The 16,384-nt window shown below is 47.8% G+C and overlaps 1 long non-coding RNA gene across 22 annotated transcripts in view; it reads left to right on the top strand.

Moving 5' to 3' along the window:
* Positions 1-16,384, top strand: part of LOC127487206 (uncharacterized) — a 330,743-nt gene that overhangs the window by 43,263 nt on the left and 271,096 nt on the right. For 6 of the 22 annotated variants that reach the window (XR_016214440.1, XR_016214445.1, XR_016214453.1 and 3 more), the window contains exon 4: positions 4,290-4,413. The exons of 15 other annotated variants lie outside the window; for them this stretch is intronic. This is a non-coding gene — a long non-coding RNA (uncharacterized LOC127487206). Of the gene's footprint in view, positions 1-4,289; positions 4,414-12,622; positions 14,601-16,384 lie in introns of those variants that run through there. One more of the 22 variants, XR_016214454.1, reaches the window with a different exon arrangement.

Here is a 16,384-nt window from a genome sequence, read left to right as displayed (position 1 = left end):
TGCTACTTCTAGGGACGGATAAAAATAGACAGCACTTTGTACACTGCCTGTTCTTCATGAGATTCTGCTGGGAGACAGGGCACGGGCAGTGTGGCCCGAGAAGGACTCCTCGGGCCATGCCTCTGGCATCCTCCCTCCGCATGTAGACCTACTGCAAACTTAGATGGGCTGTAAGCATCAGCCTGCCATGGTGGTGATGGCTTTATAACCAGGCCTGATGGTCGTGTGTGAGTAGGTAGGAGGCGGTCATCACACTACAGGTTTTCTGAGAAACCATCACTAACAGTGAAACCCAAGGGCACTGGAAACATAAAGGAGCTCCCGTGGGCACGGCTTACTGCCCTTTGCGACCAAGAGTGCAGCGTTCCACACTTCAAAGATCACTACTTACTCATCTACTAGCACACAGATGTGTGCCACGCAGAGAGTCCTCCACGAACTCAGGTGTTCGAGCCGCGACATTTATTCGTTCTTTTTAAATGCCCGTTGCCACGGTTGCGTAGAATCAGCTGGTTGGAAAGGATCACCCGCCGTTATTTGGGATGCTCTGTCCAGAGGTGGGCAGTGTTCTTGCAGAGTGTTCATTCCCATGGCTTTGACCATGCCCATGGGACCCTGGTCATCACAGATGAGCATCCACTCACACTCTCAGTGAGATGGCTGAGGGATTAGTGTCCATGGGAACCTGGAATATGACCGTGATGCTTAGGCACCCTGCAGGAGACAAGGCAGTTAGGAGGAAATAGCTCCCTGGTACGTAGGGTTCCACTGCCTGGAATGATAGCAAACCCTTTTCTTTCAGGCCTGGCCAAATGCCCGAGGAGTTGATACTCAGGTCTGAAGACCCCATTCTCACTGACTTTTTCTTGCTTTCCTGACCTCCAATATCTTATTAGTCTTTGGAAATTTACTTTTTAAAAGTCCTTATAAGAGATTTTACCTGTAATTTGCTTCATTTTTCTCTCTGGGAACTTCTGTGAGGAAGCACCTGCTTTCTGGCTGCCAGTGAGAGACTGGAAAAAGCAACGCCTGTTCATCTCAGGGAGTCAGTCTTGCCTGAAAACAGCAAGGCAGGAAGAGCGAGGAAGAAAGAATATTTCCGTCGGTCGAGTTCAAGGAGATACCCTGAGAGCATCTTACTTAATGGCTCTTACTTTGCTTCTTGCCTCTTGCCACTGTGTTATCTCACCTTATCTCGGCCTCCTGCATCTCCTCTCTTCTTTCCCCTCTTGACCTTGCAAAGTACTAGGATAGAAAAGGCTTAACTTGCATTTTGGTTGAAGTAAATCATCCCCCCCGCCCCCAGAAAAATCTATTTGCGGTGGAATGAAAGTCTCTTTTATGCGGAGAATAAGCCTGTTGCCTACCAGACTCCTCAGCCACAGTGCAGTGGACAGATTCTCCAATATTCTACAGCAAAATCACTGAATATTGGGGTGGGGTGAGATGATTTAGCTGCTGGGACAGAACAGCCCGGGGCTGAGGGCCCACCTGTTTGGGCAGCTTGGGTGGTGGCTGTGATCCTGAGCTCCATGAGGGGCAGCTTCACCTGGGGAAGGAACCTGCCAATGAGCAGGTGTGTGCAGACTCCACACGCGCTGCCTGCCCTAACGTCTGCGCTGTGGTCCTCTCTACTGACACAGAACAGAGGTGAGGGCCGTAGCTGTCTGCTGATGGCATTTCTCAAAGGCTGTCAACCTGGTACACAACCAGGGCCGGTTGGAAGGGGCCTACAGAAGAGGCAAATGATGAGAAAATGATTTAGTTACAGGACCCCACTGTTGGGCTGTTGTTTTCTACCTCTCTAATTGAGGCATTTCAAGATTGCGTGTAGCTTCAGAACTACAGAAGGTTTGGGGTGCCGTGAGGAATAATGGTAGAGGGTGAGCCTGTTACAAAAGCAGGGAGGCCACACTTGAGGGGCGTGTAGTGCAAAACCTCTGTTGCACAAGGCCCCTGCACTCTCACAAACCAGCTTGGATTTCACCGAATCAGAGACGGCAGAGTTTCTCCAAGCTGGCCAACTGGTCCCCTGATCAAAGGGGAAGGCCACTTTAATTGGCATGGGCATCTGGTTGGTTTCAGGTCTCTCATTCGTGGTGTGACTGGGTTCATTCCAGTTCACATCTTTGCACATTCCCACGAGGGACTTTTGTCAGCAGCTTGTTAGACACAGATGCACCTTCTTCTGGACAGAGCTTAGTTCTAGCAGCAGCAGCGATGGAAGTAGTAGAAGACTACAAAATTGGTACCGTTGGGAATAAAGCGTGTGTTCTTCTACCAACAGTGCATTCCCTTCCCTTTGTCACCCAAATCACGTCCATTACTGTGGTGCTGTGAAGGATACAGTGAAATGCTGTCATTGTTTTCTTTTCTTTGTAGATAAGCTAATTAAGTGTTTCCATGAATTTAAAATGACTCTTCTCCTGGCGTCATTTGTTGTATGTGAAATGTTAGCGGGACCACCTACCTAGTTCTCATGGCTGTGCCAAACGAGAAGGTGGGGACATTTGTTCAGATGTTACCAAGAATTTCAAGACAACAACATCAGAACATGAAACCAACCGTGAGGTCTTCTGAGCCTGGAGCTCGGAGCCCTTCACAGGGTGCCTGTCCGTGAAGGTTGCCCTGAGAAGAGACGATGCGTCCGCACTCCGCATGAGAGTCAGAGAGAGGATTTGGGAGAAATACCAAGGGAAGCTCAGTGAGTAACCTGATTGGCCTTGCCAGACTTGGTCAAAGTTCTCAGTCAAGGATTTGTGTGAGAAGCTCGCTGAATGCCATTGTGATTACATTTTTCACTGTGTTCTCTCGCCTTTGGTTTCTCTTCAGCCCTGCTGCTCTGGGCTCTTGCCTGCTGTGTGTCTGTCTTCTAACAGGTACTCAGGAAATAGGCTTGGAAAACTGCATTAAACTTTTTTGTATTTGACCATAAAAATTTATAAAATTCCATTGAATTCAGTCGATATGTATGACTTCTACTTATTTATGTTGGATTTATTGAACTTCTTACACCTTGTCCAATACATAATGCAGACAGTCAGTAGACCAAGAGTCTCTTCAGATGGGTGAAACCATACCAGTGCAGGTAAGTATGCCATTAATATCAGAGGCCTGTGTTTGTCATGAGATAACTCTTTGCTCCTCATTTTACTCATTTTTTAATTTATCTGAGAGGTAGTTCCCATCTGCTGGTTGACTCCCCAAACGTTTCTAACTACGGGGCTGACTTGGTGCTCATAGCCAAGAGCCCAGAACTCAATGTGCTACCCAGGTAGCAAGAACCCAAATTGGCCGGCGCCACGGCTCACTAGGCTAATCCTCCGCCTTGTGGCACCGGCACACCGGATTCTAGTCCCGGTCAGGGCACTGGATTCTGTCCCGGTTGCCCCTCTTCCAGGCCAGCTCTCTGCTGTGGCCAGGAAGTGCACCCCATGGGAGACCAGGATAAGTACCTGGCTCCTGCCATTGGATCAGTGCGGTCCGCTGGCCACAGCGTGCCAGCCGCGGCAGCCATTGGAGGGTGAACCAACGGCAAAGGAAGACCTTTCTCTCTGTCTCGCTCTCACTGTCCACTCTGCCTGTCAAAAAAAAAAAAAAAAAAATTGGTTGACTCCTCTTCTGCTGCCCCAGGGTACGCATAAGGAGGAAGCTGACATGCAAGCTGGGGCTAGAGGATGGAGCAGGGTGTTCTGATGTGGGACATAGTGTTCTTATCCACAGACAATTGTTGAATTTTCTTAATATTTATCAGTAGAATTTTTGAAATACATAAAAACTACTCAAAATCTAAACTGATGTGTATTTTGGTTAAGCTGGAAATCTACACTTAGAATTCCTATTCAATCATTCTATTGCTTCTGTTTTTTCAATTTTATATCTATATTTTGGCAAACTTTAGGGATACTTTCAAATGAGTTTCCTCTAAACATGGGATTTTTTTTTTTAAGTTTGTTGTTGTTGTTGTTTATTTGAAAGGCAGAGTTAGAGAGAGAGAGAATTTTCCATTTGTTGGAAGAGCCATTCCAAAGCCAGGAGCCCAGAGCTGCTTTCAGGTCTCCCAGATGGGTGCAGGGACCCAGGTGCTTGGGCCATCTTCCGTTGCTTTCCCAGGTGCTTTAGCAAGGAGCTGGATCAGAAGTGGAACAGCTGGGACTCTAACCAGCGCCCATATGGGATGTTTATGTCACAGGTGGCAGCTTAACCCACCACACCACAATGCCAGCATCTAGGATTTTTAGCTGATACTCCGCTGTTGATAATAATATTCCTATTATTGACATTTTGAGGAAATAAGGCACCGGTGATCCTGCCCACTGCAGAAGACCTGTAGGTTTTGTCTCCTTGGAGCACTGAGAAGATTAAAAGAACAAAGATTTTCTACCTTACATGAGTTGCTCCGCGTGTGTGAAGGTTAGTATCAGTTTTTCTGTATCTGCCTCATTGGGTGGGAATTCCTCTGTGAACATAGATTCACAAATGAAATTAGCAGTTGGAGAATTTTGCATTGTGCTAGGAGAGGAAGCCCCAGTTCCATGTCAGGGCGCGTGGCTCCTCTCTCCAGCTCCCTGCCAGTGGTGGCCCAGGGAGGCAGCAGTGATGGTTCACGTCATTGTACCTGGAACTCAAGCAGGAGATGTGCTCTGTGCTCCTGGCTGCAGCCCCGATCCACCCCTTGTTACTGCGTGCATTTCCGTACAGAGTGAATCAGTGCGTGGAAGCTCACTCTGTTTTTCTGTTTCCCTGTTTCTCTATGAACAAACAGAAATTTAAATTAAATTTTAAAATGATTCTAAAATCCCTAAGACTTCTATCAGAAAGTTTTGTTAGGTCACCCCCTAGGGATATGAAATAATTAAACTCAGGGGACATGCGGGTCGGGGCCACTGAGGGCTGTGTGTCTGTGCAACTGCATGGCGCGTTCTCACATCTCAGAGAACCAGAGGCACTAGAGCTTTTCTTCCCGGAATTCATCAGGCTGAATAAAGGTTAAATGAGATTTTGAAGGAATGGGTAAATTAAGTGACAAGTGTAAGAATTCCTGAGAAGCAGGGTGCTTTCTCATTCACCTTCAACAGGTAGAGAAGTGGCTGTTTGGGTTGTCACAATGGATTCAAGTTCGTGTATTTTACATTTTTATGTATTTAAAAAGTTTTTAAGCATGCCCTGTGTTCTTGGATATTCATAACTTCCTTCCTGGACCTTTGGGTGTGTCTGCCTTTGTCCGGCCTTCTTGGCTCATTGTCTCCTTATGTCCTGATCTTCAACACTAGGTATTAAGAATGCAGGAAGTATGAGCAGCACTTAATGAATTTCCCTTTTAGTAGATTCGAATAATTTGGAAATTTGAGTAATTTTCTTGGAAACATGAACAAGGATGTGAATGCGGTACACGGGGTACCTGTGATGTGTGGAGACACTGCATTGTGAATGATCCCGTCGGGTGAGCTCTCTAAGATCCAGCCAAGAGGCTTTGGAGTTTCTGCTATGTCTCTGCATGACGTCTTCGAGGGGAGCCCAGGAAGATGTCCTGGCCAGGGGGAGCAGGGGGCGGGCTGCAGCCTCCACGCATTCCCAGTGACCATTCCCAGGAGACCAGCACTGTGACTGTCAGCTCACTAGGAGCTGGTCCCCAGGGTTGCAAAGGCATGGACTGTGGAAGCACAGGGGCAGGACTGACAGGTTCTCCACCTAGAGGGCGGGAGGGTTCCCACAGAGGCAGATGTGGAAAAAGGAGGGGGGTCTCACCTAGCGGTGGTCAAAGTCATTACAGTCGATGAAGCTTGTGAGTGACGGTGGGAAGACGGAAAAGTACCTGACGTTTCTCTTGATCTCAAGTCTGCAAGGTTCTTTATGCAGGTACTCTGAGCTGCCTGTGCCCTTGAGAACACGTGCTAAGAAAATACCTTTGAGGGGCTTATGTCACAGCGACAGCAGAGACCTCCACCTGGGAAGCTCCCGTGCCCTGTTTCTGGTGGGAGACAGGTTTATCTGTGAACTCTCAGTCACACCGCCTTGACATTTCTGGGGGTGGAGTCTTGGGGCAAGTGACAGTGAGGGGAAGCGAGCGCTCTCTCTCCAGCAGTTGGCTTTGAGCTTCAGTGACACAGGTTGGAGTAGGGATGGGGCCGTGCTTCAGGCATTTGCATCCTGAGAAGGACCCGGAGCCCTGGGAACCCAGCGCCACCACCTCCAGGCAGATTGTGTTGTCTGCTGGAGTTGGCTGCACGTGCACTGTTTTGTTTAGAATTCTGGTTTAGTAAAGAACGGGCCAACGTTCTTGGGCAAGTGAGAAGGGAGCTTAAGAATACACAGCAACGGAGGGTGGGAAAGGCATCACACAGCTCTTCAGAGCGGTCCATTGTGAGGCCTGGGCGAGTGTAGACTCAGTCTCTGTGTTGGAAAAACCACATCTACGTTTCGGTGCATTTTCACAGGACTTGCTGAAATCATCTTAAAAGAAAGCTGCGGACTCTGAGTTGAAAGCATGATTTCTCCTCAAGTCTCAGCACTTAGTGGCTTTCCTTCGCCTTTGACTCTTCTAGACACAGTAAATGAGTCTAAATTTGACTTTCATCTTCGTTAATTTGTCTTAAATCAATTTTTGATTGAGTCATTAGTTATTAATGTCACTGCGATTTTCCCCTGCTGTTGGGATTCCAATTTGGAACAAAGATGTCTATTCCACATTTGTCTTAAATTGTTTGAGCATTTGGTCTTTGAACAAACACATGTGTACAGGGAGGATGAACTCTTAAGCATTGCAAATGAGAACCCAGGCAGAGTGAGTGCTTTGAAAATAACCTGCTAATTTGTATGTGTTGCAAGGTTTAGAAAATAGTTTATCTTAGTTTTTATGAACCATGCTTTCTTTTCAACACAATTCACAAGAGGTAGCTGCCAAAAACCAATTCCCAGTGCAAGAGATCTGTGTGCAGGCACTGCCTTTGTTCATCCAACGCTGTTCGTTGTGCTGCTGGTTGTTTTTTTGTTTAAAGAGACTGGGTCATTTTATCACATAGATTGGAGTAGATGTGGAGAAGGGGGACTTTTTATTTATTTATGATGTGATGAGCTGCTGTTTGTTGGGTACCTACTCAGTGTGGGGTGCTCCTGGCCGTGTGAAGATGAACCAGACATGATGTTGTCCTCAGAGAATGTGTGCTGTAATAGGGGAGAAATGTGACTGAATCTGCTGTTAACACAGCCTGTGACATCTCAGTGCCGGGAAGGTACGCCGCAGCGATGCAGAGAAGGCCGGAACCACGTGAGGTTCAAGTTGCTGGAGGTGGCTTCTGGAGAGCCACAATGCTTCTGGAGTGGTTCTTACAGGGCGGGTCAGTTTCCCAGAAGAATCCTCTTGTTCAGAAATAGGGAACTGGGCAAGCCAGGAGCAGGGTGTAGCGCATGACCTCCTGGCCTCCCTGGGGTCGCCGTTAAGGAGAGATGGAGATGTACAGAGGTATTTTAGGATGGATTTGCTTCCTCTCAGCCTCGCGTGGGTCAGGGAAGTGATGTTAACGCCACATCATCGCTGCGATCCCCTCCCGCCCTCACCCTGGCAGCGTCTACGCACACCGAATTTGAAATAGAAGAATGATTGCACTTTTCCTATCCTTGGGACAAACCAGTTGGTAACACCTTGGAGTCTCGCAAGCAGGGGGACTATTTAGGAGAAAAGAGAGTAAGCCACTGGAATTGGATCACGCACAGTATTTTTTACAACAAAGGGAACCTAGAAACTTGATGGGCGAGAGCGCTGTTGAGGTTGCAAGGCCGGGTCATCCTGAGAATGTGGGGGCAGATTCATACTGAGGGTTGTGATTTGGGAAGGCCTGTTCACCGCCGAAGTGCAGTCTACATCAGAGAGAAGCAGTCGTGGAGGGTGAGTATTTGGTGCGTGTGAGGAGTGTCTACACAGGCAGCAGCCAGGCTCAGAGCCACAGGTGCAGGTTGGTACAGTGTGTTTTAGTTTATAGCACATTGTCCTGTCTCTTTCTTCATTTTGCCTTCAGAATCCTAGAAGGTGGTAGATGGAGGCATGGTTTTTCTCTCCTCTGAATTGAGAGGCCTGTCTGTAAAATGCATTGTGGGCCTAGCCAGCTCATGCAGGGGGCACGTGCTACGTGGACAAGCTCTGGGCTTCTGCCTGCCCCTCTGATGCCATGCCAGCATTGACATTTGGCCTTTGACCTGTGATAACGTGTGCCTCTCCTACTTCCTCATCCTGAATAAAAATGAGTTTTGTAGCCATTTATTTAAAATTGTAACATAGGTAATACATGGACATTGTATGTCATTTAACATACACGAACCAGCATTCAGTGAAATATAAGGCTCCCTTCTTGCTGTGCACACAGGAACTCAGTTCTCTTCTCACAAGAGTGTGTTCCTGGCCAGCGCCATGGCTCCCTAGGCTAATCCTCCGCCTGCGGCGCCGGCACCCCGGGGTTCTAGTCCCGGTTGGGGTGCTGGATTCTGTCCCGGTTGCTCCTCTTCCAGTCCAGCTTTCTGCTGTGACATGGGAAGGCAGTGGAGGATGGCCCAAGTGCTTGGGCCCTGCACCTGCATGGGAGACCAGGAGGAAGCGCCTGGCTCCTGGCTTCGGATCGGCGCAGCGTGCTGGTTATAGCAGCCATTTGGGGGGGGGGGGTGAACCAATGGAAGGAAGACCTTTCTCTCAGTCTCTCTCTCTCTCACTGTCTAACTCTGCCTGTCAAAAAAAAAAAAAAAAAAAAAAAAAAAAAAAAAAAAAAAAAAGAATGTGTTCCTAGTATCTTGGGTTACTCCGCAGGGATAGTCTTTATAATGACAGTCCAGTTTTTGCACACACACCCACAAAGCATCCTCTGTTGTTGCCTCAGCCACACCTGGGTGGGGGTTGCCAACACCCATCCTTACAGTGGGCAGCATCATTGGCCCTGGCACAGTCTCGCCATGACCCCTGCAGCCAGGCCCCTGTGACCACATGTAGGTGGTTTCCAGGTTTTGCAGATACAATAATTACTGATGAGGGAATATTCGCAGATGTCATTTTTGCACATGAACAAAACTGTAAATGAGGAGTATTTTTAAAATACAAGTTCTGTGGGCCCCTTTCATTGATAATTTTCAGCTAAGTAAATAAATGGCTTTTTTAAGCTGTTGTTTAGGAGACAATATATCTGTAGCCAATGAGACATTGTTAGTTCAGAACTACAGTTTGCTGTCTTCCATCTCCAAGCTGAAGCCCCCGTGCTCGGCTTGCAGATGAGGCTGAGAGAGACTTCACGTTCGTTACTGCGCTCGACCAGGCTTCTTTCCACGAGGGACTGCAAGCCGCTTATTTCACGGTTCTCAAAGTTTAATGGATAGAGGGAGAGGAATCACCTAGGGATCTTGTTAAAATGCAGGGTCTGGATTGGTAGATGCGTCGGGCCTGAGAGTCTGTGTTTCCGACAAGCTGCAAGGGGACGTCTGGCCACTGCCCCCAGTGCACTGAGCAGAGAAGAGGTGGAGCAAGGGGATGCATATGGACACTTAGTGGGAATCTCTGTGGGTCCCAGACAGAACTGGGCGTGAGATTTAGCTTTCTTGCTCACCCTTTGAAAAATGGCTTGTCCAGTTAGCCACTGTTGTCCATTACACGTCTGTTAAATAGCTATGGCAATTCCAGCTTGCCCCACATCCATCAGCGTTGTATTCAGACTTGAAGGAGAACACAGGTGTGGAGGTGGCGCTGTGGACAGGGGACATTCCCTTGCTTCTGAGAGGAGATCATAGGAACTTTCAGAAAATACTGCAGCCCGACTGGCTCTCACTGATGTGCAGGAACGCAGCCTCGTGCCCAGGTGTGTCCCCACCAGCAGCTCAATGACATCAGTGTGACCGCAAGGAAAAATGGGAAGAAAATACTCATTAATTAGTAGTTGGCTCTGGGAGAACAAATTCTATAGATTTTTTTAATGATGTAAAAATTCATTGAAGTTAAAAGCCGGCGCCACGTCTCACTAGGCTAATCCTCCGCCTTATGGCGCCGGCACACCAGGTTCTAGTCCCGGTTGGGGCGCCGGATTCTGTCTGGGTTGCCCCTCTTCCAGGCCAGCTCTCTGCTGTGGCCAGGGAGTGCAGTGGAGGATGGCCCAAGTGCTTGGGCCCTGCACCCCATGGGAGACCAGGAGAAGCACCTGGCTCCTGCCATTGGATCAGCGCGGTGCGCCGGCCGCAGCGCGCCGGCCATGGTGGCCATTGGAGGGTGAACCAATGGCAAAGGAAGACCTTTCTCTCTGTCTCTTTCTCTCACTCCCACTCTGCCTGTCAAAAAAATAAATAAAATAAAAATAAAAAATGCATAAATAAAAAAAAGTCATTGAAATTTGAGTAGACACAACACTGGGTCCCTCTCCTCCTGGGAGGTTTGGGATATATTGTGGTTTTGCATCATCATCAAAGAAATAGATACCAGAGAGAGTACCAAACCCTGTGTGCCATCCTTTGTACACTGAGCTCTCTCATGTAGCTCTGAAACCCCACTCCACAGCGGCAACCTTGCGTAGCTGGAAGAAGTATTTGTAATATAGGTGTAGGGTTTCTCTTAGCTCTCTGAGCTCCTCCTGTGATCTTCTGCCCCTGTATGGTCCCTGCCCGTCCCTGCCTGTGTCCCGCCATTGCTTTTCTTGCTTTCGCAGCTGCAGTGGCCTCGTTTTCATTCCTAAGAGCTCATCAGCTCCACGCCCACCTTGGAGCTTTTGAGCTGGCTGCTGTGTGCTCAACACTCTGGCTCCCCAGTGAGCATAGTTTCAACTCGTGTCTGGGTGTGCTTCTTTGAGAAGCAGACTTCAAAAACTTTGTTTTTAGTGTATTATCCCCTCCTCACAGCTAATCTTTTATTGTATTGAGAACTATACTGTTTTTAGCCTTTGTCTCCGCTTGAGGAGCAGTATTTTTTTCGTCATACTATTTGTTGAACTCTTTACTTAGTGTAGGCTTCAGTTTATAAGTATAAAGTTAGTTGAAAATAGAACTTTGTGGCCGGCGCCGTGGCTCACTAGGCTAATCCTCCGCCTAGCGGCGCCGGCACACCGGGTTCTAGTCCCGGTCGGGGCGCCGGATTCTGTCCCGGTTGCCCCTCTTCCAGGCCAGCTCTCTGCTGTGGCCAGGGAGTGCAGTGGAGGATGGCCCAGGTGCTTGGGCCCTGCACCCCATGGGGAGACCAGGAAAAGCACCTGGCTCCTGGCTCCTGCCATCGGATCAGCGTGGTGCGCCGGCCACAGCACGCCGGCCGCGGCGGCCATTGGAGGGTGAACCAACGGCAAAAGGAAGACCTTTCTCTCTGTCTCTCTCTCTCTCACTATCCACTCTGCCTGTCAAAAAAAAAAAAAAAAAAAAGAAGAAAAAAAAAGAAAATAGAACTTTGTGTAACTTAAGAGTGGGAATAGGAGAGGGAGGAAGAAGGTGGGAGGAGCGTGGCCAGGGCAGGGGGGAAGGTGGGAAGTATCGCTGTGTTCCTAAATCTGTGTGTATGAAATACGTGCAATTTGTATAACTTAAATTTGAAAATTAAATCATATGTCTCTTTAGTTGTTAAATACGTGGACTTTGGAATATCAAGGACTTTGTCTTAATCTAAGTAATTCCCTGATCTGCCAGAGGTGGTGGATTCACTACTCCTGGAGCCCCTGCTGGTGGTTGGTTAGCATGCATTCCTGTTGCTTCGGGACCATGTACGTCTGTGTGTGTGTTAGGAGCAGTCCATGGGAGAGCCCCGCTGTGCCCATTTTCTAGTGTGAGCACACCATTGGGATAACAGAGCATCTGAAATGTTGCATCCCTGTGTCGGTGGAGAGAGCAGGAAAGACGACAGAGGGCGGGCACCAATGAATGCCTACAACACCTCTGTGCCTCTACCTTGCTCTGCTGGTATCAGGCGTTGAAGTGTTCCGCATGCTTCTCTGGAAAAAACAGGAATTTTAAGAATTGCTTATTCCTGAGAGTGGAGGGACCTGCAGGCTGAGTTAGTAAGTGCCTCTGCCTTAGACTCGGAATGCTTTTCCCTCACCTCTTCTGCATGTGGTGAATACCACATCCCTGTAAGTGCGGAAGGCCACAATTGCACTCCAGTTGCTTGTGGGTAAGGTGGACAGAACCCTGCCTTAGGAAAAGCTCACCTAACTGAGACATTTCTGGTGAGGAAGACACAGCACTTAGTAGCTCTGAGCTCCAGGAGTGTTGTAGAATGGAAATAATTTCTGCTAAACCCTGTGGCATGCAGACCCAGGGCACTGCTGAAATTTTAATATCCAAAGAGTTTACAATTTTTTGAGCTAGTGATTTTATTATTTATAAGTCTTGAAATGAATGGACCAGGAGAAGGAATTCTGTGGCTGTATTTAAATAGAAATCCATGGTTTGGAGTAGGCTATTGAGGGGAAAACTTTAAGGAGAAGATGCAGAGTAAAATTTATAGGGTGGGATGGTGAAGAAAAACCTTGAGGGCTATATCCTTGAAACGCAGCAAGATCCCACAAAAGGCTGCAGGCAGTGGAAACTGCCTTTCCTTTCCTCCTGGCATCTTGTACGGTGGGAGTAACGTTGAGGTTCAGAAAACGAGTTTCAGCTGGCGTATTTCATTGTGTTTGTTTAGCAGCATAAAAAAAGATGAAGCGTGCTGAAATATGTATTTACCAAGAGGAGACCGGCGATCCTAGACACATGGAGAGCTGAGTGCACGCTCCACATCCGAGTGATGCGTATTTGTCACCATCAAGTGTGCTAAACTGCCAAACAGTCATGACTTAATGTTGTCACGATGGGATGAATTTTCTAGGTTGTTGCTACAGTCGTGACCATTTGAGAGCCATACTTGGATTCTTATTTATATTCCTGCAGGTTCTCCCATTATGTAACAGACCTTCCTCATCCAGTAAGACGTTAGTGGTTATATTAGACTTGAAGATAAGTACTGATATTAGACCACCCCAAGTCACCACTCACACATGCTGTGAGGTGTACAAATGGAAATGCAAGATAATTATTTTATAATCTGTCCAGCAAACCAAAAGCTTATACCCTAAGGAAACCAGTAACGAGGCTGAATCTTTCAGTTCCTTTCTACACAAGGTGTTCCAAAGCATATTACTCCATATGGCAAAGAAAAAGGTAATAGTCTCCCCTCCTTCTGATTATGATTTTTACAACTTTAAGTGGAATGGACTGAATATATGAGTTAGCATGGTCTTCAGTTACAAGTGACAGAAAGCCAGATTCATTGCAGTTTGCACACATGATTTTTCTCATGTAAGGACAAACCAGGCAGTCTGACGGCTGCGGGGCTCAGTGGTGCTGAGAACCAGGCCAACTGCAGTGGGTGCTTATCTGTGGGCTCAGGGACACAGACCTCCCGTCGTCTTCCTCTCCATTCCAAAAGGACTTGACTTTCAAGTTCATGTTCACAATATGGCTGCTGTGCTTCCTGGCATCAGGTTTGTGTTCCATGCAGGAAAAACAAACAAAAACAACAAAGGACAAAGCAGTGACATCACCCCTGCCTGGGCTACTAATGCTGTGTGGGATTCTCCACCTGTTGATTGCCAGCGTCTTCCTGTGCATCAGGCATGTTCTTTCTCTCTGCTTTGCTGTGGGAGAGCTTCCCATCCGTGTAACAGAGGAATGAAAGGAAGAAATGAGTCAAAAATTGTTGTGTGAAATCGGCCTGCAGCCAGGGGCACTTTCTCCACTGGAGGGTCACAGGACTCTTAAGGCAAGCGCAGGGACAGCAACAATGGTGAAAAACCAACAGTAATCTCACATCAACAATGTGAGATAAATCCTGCAAAAATGGAGTTAAACGTTGTTTTTATTTGTGCACTGTTTTTTCTTAAATCCATGCATGTGACACATCTTCAGAATGTTCAAGAAAACTGGGTGTTATGAAAAAACTGTGTGTGGATTTCAAAAGATTTTGCACCAAAATAAATACTTGCTAATTTCCTTTCTCCATTACCCTTCTGTACTGTACCTGGGTACTTAGAACACAAACATCTATCTTACAAAGGGGTTCGTGCTTGTTAATTAAATCCTCCAACAGCCCTGTAAGGTGGGCAACGGTGACACCTCCGCGTTCCCCGTGGCTGTGTGCAGAGGCCACGGCACGGGGCGGGCTGGGGGTGTGAGTCTGCATTCTGGAGCCCGCATGTCTGCTCTGCCAGGTGTGCACAGGCCTGGCCTGTGCCTCAGGCATTTCTGTAACTTCCGTGGCTGCCAGTGGAGTCACAGAGGCCATGAACTATGGCACCCAAGGACTGAACACGAGAGTGAGACCTCTTCCTACTGGTACCCTGTTCTCGCTACGATGGCGGGCACTCTCAGCTGCTTCCAGTCTTCTAAGAACACAGCAGTCACACTGATCACCAGGGTGGTTAAGTGCTGTTTGGAGTACTTGGGAAACCTGCAGAGCTGCCGTCATCCAGTGGGTGTTAAGAGGGTATTTCAGCCCGCCGCTGCTTAGGAGAGTTGGTGTGAGATCTCAAGACTTGAGCAGACTCAGGGCACACACACACACACACACACACAAAGTTTGGCAACAAAGTTTTGTAGGAGGTTCTGTTTTATCTTGCGTTGTGTTAGAGTGCCTTAACATCAGGTTTTATAAATCCTTTTGCATAAGTCGTATTGCTGATGCATTGTTGCTGTTCCGAGGCTGCATTTTTCCTTTTTATTTCTTCTGTGATGGCTGATGGGGTGGTGGGGATTGGTGGGGATTGGTGGGGATTTCTCTGGTCCGGGGTTGACAGCTGGTTCTGCCCCAGGCTTTAGCTCCTAGCCGGGTGTCCACTGTGTGCCCTGTCCTCAGTCAGTCCTTTCCTGGGTGGTGTGGGACGGTCACTTTCTGATCCTATCTTTCCATGCATAGTATTGGCTGGATTTCCTGCAAGGAAGTGCTTTTGCTTTTTAAGCAGAATGAAATGTCTTCTCACTGGACAAAAGCCGACTGGCTATTTATTCCCCTTGAATTAAAAATTTTCTGAGTAAGAAATTGCCGTCACAGTCCGCTCGAGTGACTCGAGTGTGTGTTTGCCCCGTCTCTCGTCCTCTTCTCTCCTTCCCTGAGAGTGTCACAGTGCACTCCCAGTCCTTGACTAGTTCCCTGTGTTACAGTCGCATTTCTGAGAAGTGCAAGAATGAAGCACTCAAAGGCACACACCATGAGACCGCTCCAGATGTCGTGTGCTCTGTGAGAGAACTGTCTTGCTCTGTCCAGGAAGTCTGTAAAATGACCAAGTCCTGGATGACAAGGATCCAGGAGACCCAGGCAGACCCAGTGCATTGCTTCACAGCTGTTGCAGGTGCCGTGGGGAAAATTTGAGTGTGGGCTGCTGGCTCAATTTTAGAGAAAAATACTAACTTTAGGTGATGTGATAATGATATTTTGGTTGTGTAGGAAAATTATTTTTAGAGTATTTATAGAGCATATAGGATTATTCAACTTGTCTGTTGAATTTTCTTTAAAATGCTTTGGGGAAATAAATGGCTGTGGTTGCTTTGGCAATGTAGGAATCAGTCTCTGTTGTGTCATCCAGAACAGTGGTGTTTTTTTTTTTTTTTTTTTTTGACAGGCAGAGTGGACAGTGAGAGAGAGAGACAGAGAGAAAGGTCTTCCTTTGCCATTGGTTCACCCTCCAATGGCCGCTGCGGCTGGCGCGCTGTGGCCGGTGCACCACGCTGATCGGATGGCAGGAGCCAGGTGCTTCTCCTGGTCTCCCATGGGGTGCAGGGCCCAAACACTTGGGCCATCCTCCACTGCACTCCCGGGACACAGCAGAGAGCTGGCCTGGAAGAGGGGCAACCGGGACAGAATCCGGCGCCCCGACCGGGACTGGAACCCGGTGTGCCGGCGCCGCAAGTGGAGAATTAGCCTAGTGAGCCGCGGCGCCAGCCCAGCACAGTGTTTTCTAGAACATTTGTTCTTCCATAGACAAGTGGTTTAAAATCCAGGCAGGGTGGGCTGGGTCCCCTCTCTCTTTTTTATGCAGGACATTTAAATTTTTCTTTGATTCATATATTGGGTGTCCAATTATTATTTTATTAGACTTTCCAACCTTGAGGAAAGTAAACGCTAGGAAAACATTCTTACCTTTAGTCACAAATTCTTGATGAAATGTATCTCAAAATTATAAGGTCTTATAAAATTTGGCAATATCCAAAAACCACTATTTTGCCTACGAGATTAAAAATCATATGAAAGGGGTTGGCACGTGAGCAGATGGGAGCCATTTCAGGCTTTCTGGGCCATCCAGTCCTGACTGCAGTTTCACATCACGGCCTTTTCTCTGAGTGAAGCAGCCACAGAAAAAGTACAAATGGGAGGGTGAGCAGCATCTCAGTGCAGCTGCATTGACATGCGCAC

The sequence above is a fragment of the Oryctolagus cuniculus genome, chromosome 10, assembly GCF_051225735.1.
Source record: "Oryctolagus cuniculus isolate XC-2025 breed Fujian yellow rabbit chromosome 10, ASM5122573v1, whole genome shotgun sequence".
Taxonomy (NCBI): domain Eukaryota; kingdom Metazoa; phylum Chordata; class Mammalia; order Lagomorpha; family Leporidae; genus Oryctolagus; species Oryctolagus cuniculus.
The sequence above is the reverse complement of the archived record's forward strand: the minus strand, read 5'-3'. Positions and strand labels throughout refer to the sequence as shown.